Here is a 16,428-nt window from a genome sequence, read left to right as displayed (position 1 = left end):
CACAGTGACACCACTGAGGAACTCACAGTGATCAAAGGCATGGTCCCCGAGGAACACAGACAGACTTGAAACGGAAGACCTCTGCCATCTGAGGGGACTTGGAAGCCTGAAAGGGAACAGTGGCTGGCCTTGGCAGCACACCAGGGATGGCAACAGTGCCCACTTCTCTGCCCCGCCAACGGACTGCTCTGGATAAAGCTCTGGCTATTCGAAAGGCCTGCATGCCACACGGGCCGGCCGCGTCATGCCCTCTGGCAGAAACACTATCGCTTTGCACATTCCCAAAAGTGGGAAAAGAGTGACCAAAGGGCATGCTTGCATAACTCACCTACCCCCCAGAAGGCCGGCACAGACGCCTCAGCATGTCCATCTTCTCTATGTCCCACAAGACACCCGTGGGGAGTCACTCCTCTGAAAACGGGATTGCAACTCTTCAAAGGTAACCTACCTCACTGCATCCTCATGAACTGCCAAAGCCATCCCCACCATAGGCAGCTGATTCCAGGCCATCACAAACAAGACACATCTTTGGGAAGCCGAGGCCAGCGCCTGCAACCCAATGATGACAGCCCATCTCACGACATCACACAGGACCTGTCCTCATGATACCTTAACTTTCTCTCCAGGGCAACAGCCACTACGCAGGCTTAAATGCAGCACTCGATCCTCACCCCAATCCACGATGATCCACTTAGCGCCAACAGTGTGCTGGCAGCTTCAGGGGCAGCAGCGAGGCCTAATCCATCAGCCCCCTTCCGCCATCACCAAACTCCATCCCACCCCCGCCCACTGCTCCAGCCCCACCGGGCACTCAAGAACCTCACCGCACCAAACACGACAACAGAGAGGGCCACAGGCCTGGACTGAGGCTCCGGGCTCCAACCAGTGAACCTTGCTCATTTTGGCTTCCTAAATCAACCAGCGAAGCGGTATGCACAAAGCGTGATCCTGGTCAAAACACACTTCTCCAAGCTGAAAGCTCACTGAGCCCACACCAGCACACACTCCGACTCTGAAGACTAGCAGGAGAGCCTGCCCCCTTGCATTCCCTCACGGCCTTTTAGCAGGGACCGCGGATTCATAGATGACCCAGATTATGGGCAGACACAGTCGACCCTCAGTCAGGAGCCCCTCCAATACTGGAGTCCTTGGTGGTGTTTGCGTGCATGTCGGCAGGGGACACTGGCCTTCACTCCTAACAGTCCCCTACACCCGAGAGAGGAAACGTGCTGAACCTCAGTTTCGATAAGGACACGGTAGAGTGTTCTCACCCATTTTGTTCAGAGTTTCCAATGAATGCATACAAGGGTGTCATCATCGATCCAAGCACATGCTGGGATGCTGCAGAACACAACCGGGCACTGCGCCGGGCTCTGCAGGGGAGTCATGAGCCTGGGGTACCCCAGAAGCCTGGAGAATCCACAGCCCTCAGGCCACTCAACATGACGAACAATCAAGCCACTCTTGCAGCAATTGGGCCCATCTCACGAAAACCTAATATCTAATGGCACATCTTGGGGTGGTTGAATACCTACCATCCTGAGTTATCCGCGACCATGCTCGGGAACATGGCCCAGCCTCACTTTTTCCAGTTCTTCTTAGCACCTCCAGTCATCAGAGCACACGAAGATCTTGTTTTTGCCGACGGCGAGGCTTGCCCAGCAACTGCACCTGGGAAGTGGACTGGTGTCCTCAAAGGACATGATCCATACAAATATTTTCCTGGGCTTGAGCTCTGAAACTGCTTCCCAAGGACCTCTATCCCTTACCGAGAATTGACTGCATGTCTGATAGTACGACTGCAGGAAGTTAGGCACATACATTGGCCGGTGTGTAAGAGGCTGTATTTCTGTGTTCACGCGTGTGACTGTGACTGCGCACACAGACGCTCTTGTGGGTTTCTCTGTGTGCCTCTGACTACGCGTCTTGGTCTCTGTGTGTCCCTGTAGACCTGTGAAGTGGCGTCCAACAGTAAACGCCATAGTTTATACACAACACCCTGTCTAGACCCGCAATTGAAAGGAGAAAGCCCCCTGTCAGCTTCCACAGGCCGCATGCAAACTTTAACCCCCAGGGGCTGTTGAAATACTCCACGGACTCCCGCTCTCCCACAGCCACGCCTTCTGACCAGAGCACATAGACTGGACGAGACCTGCCTCCCGGCCGTGGGTGTGACATCTACGGGCAATTCGAGAACCTGCCAGCTACCAGCACATCTGATGTGCACTTGGGGTCACTCCCAGCACTTTCGGAAGCAAGGGAACTCCCATGGGTGACCCGACACCGACCTACAGCATTCTACTGGCAAGATGCAGCCTGAAACAACTCAATGGGCTAAAGAACATCGAACAAAGTGCAACTTCTTGCCAACTAGGCCTAATCACTTTCCTTTGACCCGTGGGAATGCCCACCACATGAAGCAGTGGCCTTCAGCAGCCATGACCCATGTTGGAACCCCACAGCGGAAACTAGGCCACCTTCCCGGCCATGTCTCAGGCAGCTCCCATCCTGCAAGGTTCGCGGCCCTGACCCCTAAGGAACCGCTCAAACGCTCAACAGCCTCGTCCAACGTGCCCTACTCCAGCCAGCAGGGCGACGCGTCCCTAATGGAAGCCACAGACATCTTCCGAACACGGGAACGCTGAACACCAGGGAAGACAGACCACAAGCCTGTCTGCTTTGAAGATGCTGATCCCACCTGATGCATCCTGGAAATTCTCCACTGCCACAGTGACACCACTGAGGAACTCACAGTGATCAAAGGCATGCTCCCCGAGGAACACAGACAGACTTGAAACGGAAGACCTCTGCCATCTGAGGGGACTTGGAAGCCTGAAAGGGAACAGTGGCTGGCCGTGGCAGCACACCAGGGATGGCAACAGTGCCCACTTCTCTGCCCCGCCAACGGACTGCTCTGGATAAAGCTCTGGCTATTCAAAAGGCCTGCATGCCACACGGGCCGGCCGCGTCATGCCCTCCGGCAGAAACACTATCGCTTTGCACATTCCCAAAAGTGGGAAAAGAGCGACCAAAGGGCTTGTTTGCATAACTCACCTACCCCCAAGAAGGCCGGCACAGATGCCTCAGCATGTCCATCTTCTCTATGTCCCGCAAGACACCCGTGGGGAGTCACTCCTCTGGAAACGGGATTGCAACTCTTCACAGGTAACCTACCTCACTGCATCCTCATGAACTGCCAAAGCCATCCCCACCATAGGCAGCTGATGCCAGGCCATCACGAACAAGACACATCCTTGGGAAGCCGAGGCCAGCGCCTGCAACCCAATGATGACAGCCCATCCCACGACATCACACAGGACCTGTCCTCATGATACCTTACCTTTCTCTCCAGGGCAGCAGCCACTACGCAGGCTTAAATGCAGCACTCGATCCTCACCCCACTCCACGATGTTCCACTTAGCGCCAACAGTGTGCTGGCAGCTTCAGGGGCAGCAGCGAGGCCTAATCCATCAGCCCCCTTCTGCCATCACCAAACTCCATCCCACCCCCGCCCACTGCTCCAGCCCCACCGTGCACGCAAGAACCTCACCGCACCAAACACGACAACAGAGAGGGCCACAGGCCTGGCCTGAGGCTCCAGGCTCCAACCAGGGAACCTTGCTCATTTTGGCTCCCAAAATCAACCACCGAAGCGGCATGCACAAAGCGTGATCCTGGTCAAAACACACTTCTCCAAGCTGAAAGCTCACTGGGCCCACACCAGCACACACTCCGACTCTGAAGACTAGCAGGAGAGCCTGCCCCCTTGCATTCCCTCACGGCCTTTTAGCAGGGACCGCGGATTCATAGATGACCCAGCTTATGGGCAGACACGGTCGACCCTCAGTCAGGAGCCCCTCCAATACTGGAGTCCTTGGTGGTGTTTGCGTCCATGTCGGCAGGGGACACTGGCCTTCACTCCTAACAATCCCCTACACCCGAGAGAGAAAACATGCTAACCTCAGTTTCGATAAGGATACGGTCGAGTGTTCTCACCCATTTTGTTCAGTGTTTCCAAGGAAGGCATACAAGGGTGTCATCATTGATCCAAGCACATGCTGGGATGCTGCAGAACACAACCGGGCAGTGCGCCGGGCTCTTCAGGGGAGTCATGAGCCTGGGGTACCCCAGAAGCCTGGAGAATCCACAGCCCTCAGGCCATTCAACAAGACGAACAATCAAGCCACTCTTGCAGCCATTGGGCCCATCTCACGAAAACCTAATATCTAATGGCATATCTTGGGGTGGTTGAATACCTACCATCCTGAATTATCCGCGACCATGCTCGGGAACATGGCCCAGCCTCACTTTTTCCAGTTCTTCTTAGCACCTCCAGTCATCAGAGCACACGAAGATCTTGTTTTTGCCGACGGCGAGGCTTCCCAGCAACTGCACCTGGGAAGTGGACTGGTGTCCTCAAAGGACATGATTCATACAAATATTTTCCTGGGCTTGAGCTCTGAAACTGCTTCACAAGGACCTCTATCCCTTACCGAGAATTGACTGCATGTCTGATAGTACGACTGCAGGAAGTTAGGCACATACATTGGCCGGTGTGTAAGAGGCTGTATTTCTGTATTCACGCGTGTGACTGTGACTGCGCACACAGACGCTCTTGTGGGTTTCTCCTTGTGCCTCTGACTACGCGTCTTGGTCTCTATGTGTCCCTGTAGACCTGTGAAGTGACGTCCAACAGTTAACGCCATAGTTTATACACAACACCCTGTCTAGACCCGCAATTGAAAGGAGAAAGCCCCCTGTCAGCTTCCAGAGGCCGCATGCAAACTTTAACCCCCAGGGGCTGTTGAAATACTCCACGGACTCCCACTCTCCCACAGCCACGCCTTCTGACCAGAGCACAAAGACTGGACGAGACCTGCCTCCCGGCCGTGGGTGTGACATCTACGTGCAACTCGAGAACCTGCCAGCTACCAGCACATCTGATGTGCACTTGGGGTCACTCCCAGCACTTTCGGAAGCAAGCGAACTCCCATGGGTGAGCTGACACCGACCTACAGATTTCTACTGGAAAGATGCAGCATGAAACCACTCAAGGGTCTAAAGAACATCGAACAAAGTGCAACTTCTTGCCAACTAGGCCTAATCACTTTCCTTTGACCCGTGGGAATGCCCACCACAGGAAGCAGTGGGCTTCAGCAGCCATGACACATGCTGGAACCCCACATCGGAAACTAGGCCACCTTCCCGGCCCTGTCTCAGGCAGCTCCCATCCTGCAAGGTTCGCGGCCCTGACCCCTAAGGAACTGCTCAAACGCTCAACACCCTCGTCCAACGTGCCCTACTCCAGGCAGCAGGGCGACGCGTCCCTACTGGAAGCCACAGACATCGTCCAAACACGGGAACAAGGAACACCATGGAAGACAGACCGCAAGCCTGACTGCTTTGAAGATGCTGATCCCAACTGATGCATCCTGGAAATTCTCCATTGCCACAGTCACACCACTGAGGAACTCAGAGTGATCAAAGCATGGTCCCCGAGGACCACAGACAAACTTGCAACGGAAGACCTCTGCCATGTGAGGGGACTTGGAATCCTGAAAGGGAACACTGGCTGGCCTTGGCAGCGCACCAGGGATGGCAACAGTGCCCCCTTCTCTGCCCCGCCAACGGACTGCTCTGGATAAAGCTCTGGCTATTCGAAAGGCCTGCATGCCACACGGGCCGGCCGCGTCATGCCCTCCGGCAGAAACACTATCGCTTTGCACATTGCCAAAAGTGGGAAAAGAGCGACCAAAGGGCTTGTTTGCATAACTCACCTACCCCCAAGAAGGCCGGCACAGATGCCTCAGTATGTCCATCTTCTCTATGTCCCGCAAGACACCCGTGGGGAGTCACTCCTCTGGAAACGGGATTGCAACTCTTCACAGATAACCTACCTCACTGCATCCTCATGAACTGCCAAAGCCATCCCCACCATAGGCAGCTGATGCCAGGCCATCACGAACAAGACACATCCTTGGGAAGCCGAGGCCAGCGCCTGCAACCCAATGATGACAGCCCATCCCACGACATCACACAGGACCTGTCCTCATGATAACTTACCATTCTCTCCAGGGCAGCAGCCACTACGCAGGCTTAAATGCAGCACTCGATCCTCACCCCACTCCAAGATGATCCACTTAGCGCCAGCAGTGTGCTGGCATCTTCAGGGGCAGCAGCGAGGCCTATTCCATCAGCCCCCTTCCGCCATCACCAAACTCCATCCCACCCCCGCCCACTGCTCCAGCCCCACCGGGCACTCAAGAACCTCACCGCACCAAACACGACAACAGAGAGGGCCACAGACCTGGCCTGAGGCTCCAGGCTCCAACCAGGGAACCTTGCTCATTTTGGCTCCCAAAATCAACCACCGAAGCTGCATGCACAAAGCGTCATCCTGGTCAAAACACACTTCTCCAAGCTGAAAGCTCACTGGGCGCAAACCAGCACACATTCCGACTCTGAAGACTAGCAGGAGAGCCTGCCCCCTTGCATTCCCTCACGGCCTTTTAGCAGGCACCGCAGATTCATAGATGACCCAGCTTATGGGCAGACACGGTCGACCCTCAGTCAGGAGCCCCTCCAATACTGGAGTCCTTGGTGGTGTTTGCGTGCATGTCGGCAGGGGACACTGGCCTTCACTCCTAACAGTCCCCTACACCCGAGAGAGGAAACGTGCTGAACCTCAGTTTCGATAAGGATACGGTCGAGTGTTCTCACCCATTTTGTTCAGAGTTTCCAAGGAAGGCATACAAGGGTGTCATCATCGATCCAAGCACATGCTGGGATGCTGCAGAACACAACCGGGCACTGCGCCGGGTTCTGCAGGGGAGTCGTGAGCCTGGGGTAACCCAAAAGACTGGAGAATCCACAGCCCTCAGGCCACTCAACAAGACGAACAATCAAGCCACTCTTGCAGCCATTGGGCCCATCTCAGGAAAACCTAATATCTAATGGCACATCTTGGTGTGGTTGAATACCTACCATCCTGAGTTATCCGCGACCATGCTCGGGAACATGGCCCCGCCTCACTTTTTCCAGTTCTTCTTAGCACCTCCAGTCATCAGAGCACACGAAGATCTTCTTGTTTTTGCCGACGGTGAGGCTTGCCCAGCAACTGCACCTGGGAAGTGGACTGGTGTCCTCAAAGGACATGATCCATACAAACATTTTCCTGGGCTTGAGCTCTGAAACTGCTTCCCAAGGACCTCTATCCCTTACCGAGAATTGACTACATGTCTGATAGTACGACTGCAGGAAGTTAGGCACATACATTGGCCGGTGTGTGAGAGGCTGTATTTCTGTGTTCATGCGTCTGACTGTGACTGAGCACGCAGACGCTCTTGTGGGTTTCTCTGTGTGCCGCTGACTACGCGTCTTGGTCTCTGTGTGTCCCTGTAGCCCTGTGAAGAGGCGTCCAACAGTAAACGCCATAGCTTATACACAACACCCTGTCTAGATCCCCAACTGAAAGGAGAAAGCCCCCGGTCAGCTTCCAGAGGCCGCATGCAAACTTTAACCCCCAGGGGCTGTTGAAATACTCCACGGACTCCCGCTCTCCCGCAGCCACGCCTTCTTACCAGAGCACAAAGACTGGACGAGACCTGCCTCCCGGCCTTGGGTGTGACATCTACGTGCAACTCGAGAACCTGCCAGCTACCAGCACATCTGATGTGCACTTGGGGTCACTCCCAGCACTTTCGGAAGCAAGGGATCTCCCATGGGTGACCCGACACCGACCTACAGCATTCTACTGGCAAGATGCAGCCTGAAACAACTCAATGGGCTAAAGAATATCGAACAAAGTGCAACTTCTTGCCAACTAGGCCTAATCACTTTCCTTTGACCCGTGGGAATGCCCACCACATGAAGCAGTGGCCTTCAGCAGCCATGACCCATGTTGGAACCCCACAGCGGAAACTAGGCCACCTTCCCGGCCATGTCTCAGGCAGCTCCCATCCTGAAAGATTCGCGGCCCTGACCCCTAAGGAACCGCTCAAACGCTCAACAGCCTCGTCCAACGTGCCCTACTCCAGCCAGCAGGGCGACGCGTCCCTACTGGAAGCCACAGACATCTTCCGAACACGGGAACGCTGAACACCAGGGAAGACAGACCACAAGCCTGTCTGCTTTGAAGATGCTGATCCCACCTGATGCATCCTGGAAATTCTCCACTGCCACAGTGACACCACTGAGGAACTCACAGTGATCAAAGGCATGGTCCCCGAGGAACACAGACAGACTTGAAACGGAAGACCTCTGCCATCTGAGGGGACTTGGAAGCCTGAAAGGGAACAGTGGCTGGCCTTGGCAGCACACCAGGGATGGCAACAGTGCCCACTTCTCTGCCCCGCCAACGGACTGCTCTGGATAAAGCTCTGGCTATTCGAAAGGCCTGCATGCCACACGGGCCGGCCGCGTCATGCCCTCCGGCAGAAACACTATCGCTTTGCACATTCCCAAAAGTGGGAAAAGAGTGACCAAAGGGCATGCTTGCATAACTCACCTACCCCCAAGAAGGCCGGCACAGACGCCTCAGCATGTACATCTTCTTTATGTCCCACAAGACACCCGTGGGGAGTCACTCCTTTGAAAACGGGATTGCAACTCTTCACAGGTAACCTACCTCACTGCATCCTCATGAACTGCCAAAGCCATCCCCACCATAGGCAGCTGATTCCAGGCCATCACAAACAAGACACATCTTTGGGAAGCCGAGGCCAGCGCCTGCAACCCAATGATGACAGCCCATCTCACGACATCACACAGGACCTGTCCTCATGATCCCTTACTTTCTCTCCAGGGCAGCAGCCACTACGCAGGCTTAAATGCAGCACTCGATCCTCACCCCACTCCACGATGATCCACTTAGCGCCAACAGTGTGCTGGCTGCTTCAGGGGCAGCAGCGAGGCCTAATCCATCAGCCCCCTTCCGCCATCACCAAACTCCATCCCACCCCCGCCCACTGCTCCAGCCCCACCGGGCACTCAAGAACCTCACCGCACCAAACACGACAACAGAGAGGGCCACAGGCCTGGCCTGAGGCTCCAGGCTCCAACCAGTGAACCTTGCTCATTTTGGCTTCCTAAATCAACCAGCGAAGCGGTATGCACAAAGCGTGATCCTGGTCAAAACACACTTCTCCAAGCTGAAAGCTCACTGAGCCCACACCAGCACACACTCCGACTCTGAAGACTAGCAGGAGAGCCTGCCCCCTTGCATTCCCTCACAGCCTTTTAGCAGGGACCGCGGATTCATAGATGACCCAGCTTATGGGCAGACACGGTCGACCCTCAGTCAGGAGCCCCTCCAATACTGGAGTCCTTGGTGGTGTTTGCGTGCATGTCGGCAGGGGACACTGGCCTTCACTCCTAACAGTCCCCTACACCCGAGAGAGGAAACGTGCTGAACCTCAGTTTCGATAAGGATACGGTAGAGTGTTCTCACCCATTTTGTTCAGAGTTTCCAATGAATGAATACAAGGGTGTCATCATCGATCCAGCACATGCTGGGATGCTGCAGAACACAACCGGGCACTGCGCCGGGCTCTTCAGGGGAGTCATGAGCCTGGGGTACCCCAGAAGCCTGGAGAATCCACAGCCCTCAGGCCACTCAACAAGACGAACAATCAAGCCACTCTTGCAGCCATTGGGCCCATCTCACGAAAACCTAATATCTAATGGCACATCTTGGGGTGGTTGAATATCTACCATCCTGAGTTATCCGCGACCATGCTCGGGAACATGGCCCAGCCTCACTTTTTCCAGTTCTTCTTAGCACCTCCAGTCATCAGAGCACACGAAGATCTTGTTTTTGCCGACGGCGAGGCTTGCCCAGCAACTGCACCTGGGAAGTGGAATGGTGTCCTCAAAGGACATGATCCATACAAATATTTTCCTGGGCTTGAGCTCTGAAACTGCTTCCCAAGGACCTCTATCCCTTACCGAGAATTGACTGCATGTCTGATAGTACGACTGCAGGAAGTTAGGCACATACATTGGCCGGTGTGTAAGAGGCTGTATTTCTGTGTTCACGCGTGTGACTGTGACTGCGCACACAGACGCTCTTGTGGGTTTCTCTGTGTGCCTCTGACTACGCGTCTTGGTCTCTGTGTGTCCCTGTAGACCTGTGAAGTGGCGTCCAACAGTAAACGCCATAGTTTATACACAACACCCTGTCTAGACCCGCAATTGAAAGGAGAAAGCCCCCTGTCAGCTTCCACAGGCCGCATGCAAACTTTAACCCCCAGGGGCTGTTGAAATACTCCACGGACTCCCGCTCTCCCACAACCACGCCTTCTAACCAGAGCACATAGACTGGAGGAGACCTGCCTCCCGGCCGTGGGTGTGACATCTACGTGCAACTCGAGAACCTGCCAGCTACCAGCACATCTGATGTGCACTTGGGGTCACTCCCAGCACTTTCGGAAGCAAGGGAACTCCCATGGGTGACCTGACACCGACCTACAGCATTCTACTGGCAAGATGCAGCATGAAACCACTCAAGGGGCTAAAGAACATCGAACAAAGTGCAACTTCTTGCCAACTAGGCCTAATCACTTTCCTTTGACCCGTGGGAATGCCCACCACAGGAAGCAGTGGGCTTCAGCAGCCATGACCCATGCTGGAACCCCACATCGGAAACTAGGCCACCTTCCCGGCCCTGTCTCAGGCAGCTCCCATCCTGCAAGGTTCGCGGCCCTGACCCCTAAGGAACCGCTCAAACGCTCAACAGCCTCGTCCAACGTGCCCTACTCCAGCCAGCAGGGCGACGCGTCCCTACTGGAAGCCACAGACATCGTCCAAACACGGGAACAAGGAACACCATGGAAGACAGACCGCAAGCCTGACTGCTTTGAAGATGCTGATCCCACCTGATGCATCCTGGAAATTCTCCATTGCCACAGTCACACCACTGAGGAACTCAGAGTGATCAAAGGCATGGTCCCCGAGGACCACAGACAAACTTGCAACGGAAGACCTCTGCCATGTGAGGGGACTTGGAATCATGAAAGGGAACACTGGCTGGCCTTGGCAGCGCACCAGGGATGGCAACAGTGCCCCCTTCTCTGCCCCGCCAACGGACTGCTCTGGATAAAGCTCTGGCTATTCGAAAGGCCTGCATGCCACACGTGCCGGCCGCGTCATGCCCTCCGGCAGAAACACTATCGCTTTGCACATTGCCAAAAGTGGGAAAAGAGCGACCAAAGGGCTTGTTTGCATAACTCACCTACCCCCAAGAAGGCCGGCACAGATGCCTCAGCATGTCCATCTTCTCTATGTCCCGCAAGACACCCGTGGGGAGTCACTCCTCTGGAAACGGGATTGCAACTCTTCACAGGTAACCTACCTCACTGCATCCTCATGAACTGCCAAAGCCATCCCCACCATAGGCAGCTGATGCCAGGCCATCACGAACAAGACACATCCTTGGGAAGCCGAGGCCAGCGCCTGCAACCCAATGATGACAGCCCATCCCACGACATCACACAGGACCTGTCCTCATGATACCTTACCTTTCTCTCCAGGGCAGCAGCCACTACGCAGGCTTAAATGCAGCACTCGATCCTCACCCGACTCCACGATGATCCACTTAGCGCCAGCAGTGTGCTGGCAGCTTCAGGGGCAGCAGCGAGGCCTAATCCATCAGCCCCCTTCTGCCATCACCAAACTCCATCCCACCCCCGCCCACTGCTCCAGCCCCACCGTGCACGCAAGAACCTCACCGCACCAAACACGACAACAGAGAGGGCCACAGGCCTGGCCTGAGGCTCCAGGCTCCAACCAGGGAACCTTGCTCATTTTGGCTCCCAAAATCAACCACCGAAGCGGCATGCACAAAGCGTGATCCTGGTCAAAACACACTTCTCCGAGCTGAAAGCTCACTGGGCCCACACCAGCACACACTCCAACTCTGAAGACTAGCAGGAGAGCCTGCCCCCTTGCATTCCCTCACGTCCTTTTAGCAGGGACCGCGGATTCATAGATGACCCAGCTTATGGGCAGACACTGTCGATCCTCAGACAGGAGCCCCTCCAATGCTAGAGCCCTTAGTGGTGTTGGCATGCATGTCAGCAGGGGATATTGGACCTCACTTCTAACAGTCCCCTACACCCGAGAGAGGAAACGTGCTAACCTCACTTTCGATAAGGATACGGTCGAGTGTTCTCACCCATTTTGTTCAGAGTTTCCAAGGAAGGCATACAAGGGTGTCATCATCGATCCAAAAACATGCTGGGATGCTGCAGAACACAACCGGGCAGTGCGCCGGGCTCTCCAGGGGAGTCATGAGCCTGGGGTACCCCAAAAGCCTGGAGAATCCACAGCCCTCAGGCCACTCAACAAGACGAACAATCAAGCCACTCTTGCAGCCATTGGGCCCATCTCAGGAAAACCTAATATCTAATGGCATATCTTGGTGTGGTTGAATACCTACCATCCTGAGTTATCCGCGACCATGCTCGGGAACATGGCCCCGCCTCACTTTTTCCAGTTCTTCTTAGCACCTCCAGTCATCAGAGCACACGAAGATCTTCTTGTTTTTGCCGACGGTGAGGCTTGCCCAGCAACTGCACCTGGGAAGTGGACTGGTGTCCTCAAAGGACATGATCCATACAAACATTTTCCTGGGCTTGAGCTCTGAAACTGCTTCCCAAGGACCTCTATCCCTTACCGAGAATTGACTACATGTCTGATAGTACGACTGCAGGAAGTTAGGCACATACATTGGCCGGTGTGTGAGAGGCTGTATTTCTGTGTTCATGCGTCTGACTGTGACTGCGCACGCAGACGCTCTTGTGGGTTTCTCTGTGTGCCGCTGACTACGCGTCTTGGTCTCTGTGTGTCCCTGTAGCCCTGTGAAGAGGCGTCCAACAGTAAACGAAATAGCTTATACACAACACCCTGTCTAGATCCCCAACTGAAAGGAGAAAGCCCCCGGTCAGCTTCCAGAGGCCGCATGCAAACTTTAACCCCCAGGGGCTGTTGAAATACTCCACGGACTCCCGCTCTCCCGCAGCCATGCCTTCTGACCAGAGCACAAAGACTGGAGGAGACCTGCCTCCCGGCCGTGGGTGTGACATCTACGGGCAAATCGAGAACCTGCCAGCTACCAGCACATCTGATGTGCACTTGGGGTCACTCCCAGCACTTTCGGAAGCAAGGGAACTCCCATGGGTGACCCGACACCGACCTAGAGCATTCTACTGGCAAGATGCAGCCTGAAACAACTCAATGGGCTAAAGAACATCGAACAAAGTGCAACTTCTTGCCAACTAGGCCTAATCACTTTCCTTTGACCCGTGGGAATGCCCACGACAGGAAGCAGTGGGCTTCAGCAGCCATGACCCATGTTGGAACCCCACAGCGGAAACTAGGCCACCTTCCCGGCCATATGTCAGGCAGCTCCCATCCTGCAAGGTTCGCGGCCCTGACCCCTAAGGAACCGCTCAAATGCTCAACAGCCTCCTCCAATGTGCCCTACTCCAGCCAGCAGGGTGACGCGTCCCTACTGGAAGCCACAGACATCTTCCGAACACGGGAACACTGAACACCAGGGAAGACAAACCGCAGGCCTGTCTGCTTTGAAGATGCTGATCCCACCTGATGCATCCTGGAAATTCTCCACTGCCACAGTCACACCACTGAGGAACTCAGAGTGATCAAAGGCATGGTCCCCGAGGACCACAGACAGACTTGCAACGGAAGACCTCTGCCATGTGAGGGGACTTGGAAGCCTGAAAGGGAAGAGTGGCTGGCATTGGCAGCGCACCAGTGATGGCAACAGTGCCCCCTTCTCTGCCCCGCCAACGGACTGCTCTGGATAAAGCTCTGGCTATTCGAAAGGCCTGCATGCCACACGTGCCGGCCGCGTCATGCCGTCCGGCAGAAACACTATCGCTTTGCACATTGCCAAAAGTGGGAAAAGAGCGACCAAAGGGCTTGTTTGCATAACTCATCTACCCCCAAGAAGGCCGGCACAGATGCCTCAGCATGTCCATCTTCTCTATGTCCCGCAAGACACCCGTGGGGAGTCACTCCTCTGGAAACGGGATTGCAACTCTTCACAGGTAACCTACCTCACTGCATCCTCATGAACTGCCAAAGCCATTCCCACCATAGGCAGCTGATGCCAGGCCATCACGAACAAGACACATCCTTGGGAAGCCGAGGCCAGCGCCTGCAACCCAATGATGACAGCCCATCCCACGACATCACATAGGACCTGTCCTCATGATACCTTACCTTTCTCTCCAGGGCAGCAGCCACTACGCAGGCTTAAATGCAGCACTCGATCCTCACCCCACTCCACGATGATCCACTTAGCGCCAACAGTGTGCTGGCAGCTTCAGGGGCAGCAGCGAGGCCTAATCCATCAGCCCCCTTCCGCCATCACCAAACTCCATCCCACCCCCGCCCACTGCTCCAGCCCCACCAGGCACTCAAGAACCTAACCGCACCAAACACGACAACAGAGTGGGCCACAGGCCTGGCCTGAGTCTCCAGCCTCCAACCAGGGAAACTTGTTCATTTTGGCTTCCAAAATCAACCACCGAAGCGGCATGCACAAAGCGTGATCCTGGTCAAAACGCACTTCTCCAAGCTGAAAGCTCACTGGGCCCACACCAGCACACACTCTGACTCTGAACACTAGCAGGAGAGCCTGCCCCCTTGCATTCCCTCACGGCCTTTTAGCAGGGACCGCAGATTCATAGATGACCCAGCTTATGGGCAGACACGGTCGACCCTCAGTCAGGAGCCCCTCCAATACTGGAGTCCTTGGTGGTGTTTGCGTGCATGTCGGCACGGGACACTGGCCTTCACTCATAACAGTCCCGTACACCCGAGAGAGGAAACGTGCTAACCTCAGTTTCGATAAGGATACGGTAGAGTGTTCTCACCCATTTTGTTCAGAGTTTCCAAGGAAGGCATACAAGGGTGTCATCATCGATCCAAGCACATGCTCGGATGCTGCAGAACACAATCGGGCAGTGCGCCGGGCTCTCCAGGGGAGTCATGAGCCTGGGGTACCCCAAAAGCCTGGAGAATCTACAGCCCTCATGCCACTCAACAAGACGAACAATCAAGCCACTCTTGCAGCCATTGGGCCCATCTCAGGAAAACCTAATATCTAATGGCACATCTTGGGGTGGTTGAATACCTACCATCCTGAGTTATCCGCGACCATGCTCGGGAACATGGCCCCGCCTCACTTTTTCCAGTTCTTCTTAGCACTTCCAGTCATCAGAGCACACGAAGATCTTGTTTTTGCCGATGGCGAGACTTGCCCAGCAACTGCACCTGGGAAGTGGACTGGTGTCCTCAAAGGACATGATCCATACAAATATTTTCCTGGGCTTGAGCTCTGAAACTGCTTCCGAAGGACCTCTATCCCTTACCTAGAATTTACTGCATGTCTGATAGTACGACTGCAGGAATTTAGGCACATACATTGGCCGGTGTGTGAGAGGCTGTATTTCTGTGTTCATGCGTGTGACTGTGACTGTGACTGCGCACGCAGACGCTCTTGTGGGTTACTCTGTGTGCCTCTGACTACGCGTCTTGGTCTCTGTCTGTCCCTGTAGCCCTGTGAAGAGGCGTCCAACAGTAAACGCCATAGTTTATACACAACACCCTGTCTAGACCCCCAACTGAAAGGAGAAAGCCCCCGCTCAGCTTCCAGAGGCCGCATGCAAACTTTAAACCCCAGGGGCTGTTGAAATACTCCACGGACTCCCGCTCTCCCACAGCCACGCCTTCTGACCAGAGCACAAAGACTGGACGAGACCTGCCTCCCGGCCGTGGGTGTGACATCTACGTGCAACTCGAGAACCGGCCAGCTACCAGCACATCTGATGTGCACTTGGGGTCACTCGCAGCACTTTCGGAAGCAAGGGAACTCCCATGGGTGACCCGACACCGACCTACAGCATTCTATTGGCAAGATGCAGCCTGAAACCACTCAAGGGGCTAAAGAACATCGAACAAAGTGCAACTTCTTGCCAACTAGGCCTAATCACTTTCCTTTGACCCGTGGGAATGCCCACCACAGGAAGCAGTGGGCTTCAGCAGCCATGACCCCTGTTGGAACCCCACAGCGGAAACTGGGCCACCTTCCCGGCCATGTCTCAGGCAGCTCCCATCCTGCAAGTTTCGCGGCCCTGACCCCTAAGGAACCGCTCAAACGCTCAACAGCCTCGTCCAACGTGCCCTACTCCAGGCAGCAGGCCACGCCTCCCTACTGGAAGCCACAGACATCTTCCGAACACGGGAACACTGAACACCAGGGAAGACAGAACGCAAGCCTGTCTGCTTTGAAGATGCTGATCCCACCTGATGCATCCTGGAAATTCTCCACTGCCACAGTCACACCACTGAGGAACTCAGAGTGATCAAAGGCATGGTCCACGAGGACCACAGACAGACTTG

General features: G+C 55.0%; 6 non-coding genes across 6 annotated transcripts; all 6 read right to left on the bottom strand.

Moving 5' to 3' along the window:
• Window positions 1–1,231: 1,231 nt before the first annotated feature.
• LOC137777428 (small nucleolar RNA SNORD116) lies at window positions 1,232–1,324 on the bottom strand. Its single transcript, XR_011076515.1, has one exon. It is a non-coding gene; the product is annotated as a small nucleolar RNA SNORD116 (small nucleolar RNA).
• A 2,632-nt stretch (window positions 1,325–3,956) lies between these two features.
• Window positions 3,957–4,049, bottom strand: LOC137751586 (small nucleolar RNA SNORD116). Its single transcript, XR_011070874.1, has one exon. It is a non-coding gene; the product is annotated as a small nucleolar RNA SNORD116 (small nucleolar RNA).
• A 2,631-nt stretch (window positions 4,050–6,680) lies between these two features.
• On the bottom strand, window positions 6,681–6,773 carry LOC137750926 (small nucleolar RNA SNORD116). The gene has a single exon (XR_011070643.1). It is a non-coding gene; the product is annotated as a small nucleolar RNA SNORD116 (small nucleolar RNA).
• Window positions 6,774–9,408: 2,635 nt separating this feature from the next.
• Window positions 9,409–9,501, bottom strand: LOC137777567 (small nucleolar RNA SNORD116). The gene has a single exon (XR_011076561.1). It is a non-coding gene; the product is annotated as a small nucleolar RNA SNORD116 (small nucleolar RNA).
• Window positions 9,502–12,132: 2,631 nt separating this feature from the next.
• LOC137751603 (small nucleolar RNA SNORD116) lies at window positions 12,133–12,225 on the bottom strand. The gene has a single exon (XR_011070881.1). It is a non-coding gene; the product is annotated as a small nucleolar RNA SNORD116 (small nucleolar RNA).
• Window positions 12,226–14,860: 2,635 nt separating this feature from the next.
• Window positions 14,861–14,953, bottom strand: LOC137751448 (small nucleolar RNA SNORD116). The gene has a single exon (XR_011070799.1). It is a non-coding gene; the product is annotated as a small nucleolar RNA SNORD116 (small nucleolar RNA).
• Between the last annotated feature and the right edge of the window lie 1,475 nt (window positions 14,954–16,428).

The sequence above is a fragment of the Eschrichtius robustus genome, chromosome 1 (genome assembly GCF_028021215.1).
Source record: "Eschrichtius robustus isolate mEscRob2 chromosome 1, mEscRob2.pri, whole genome shotgun sequence".
Taxonomy (NCBI): Eukaryota; Metazoa; Chordata; class Mammalia; order Artiodactyla; family Eschrichtiidae; genus Eschrichtius; species Eschrichtius robustus.
The sequence above is the reverse complement of the archived record's forward strand: the minus strand, read 5'-3'. Positions and strand labels throughout refer to the sequence as shown.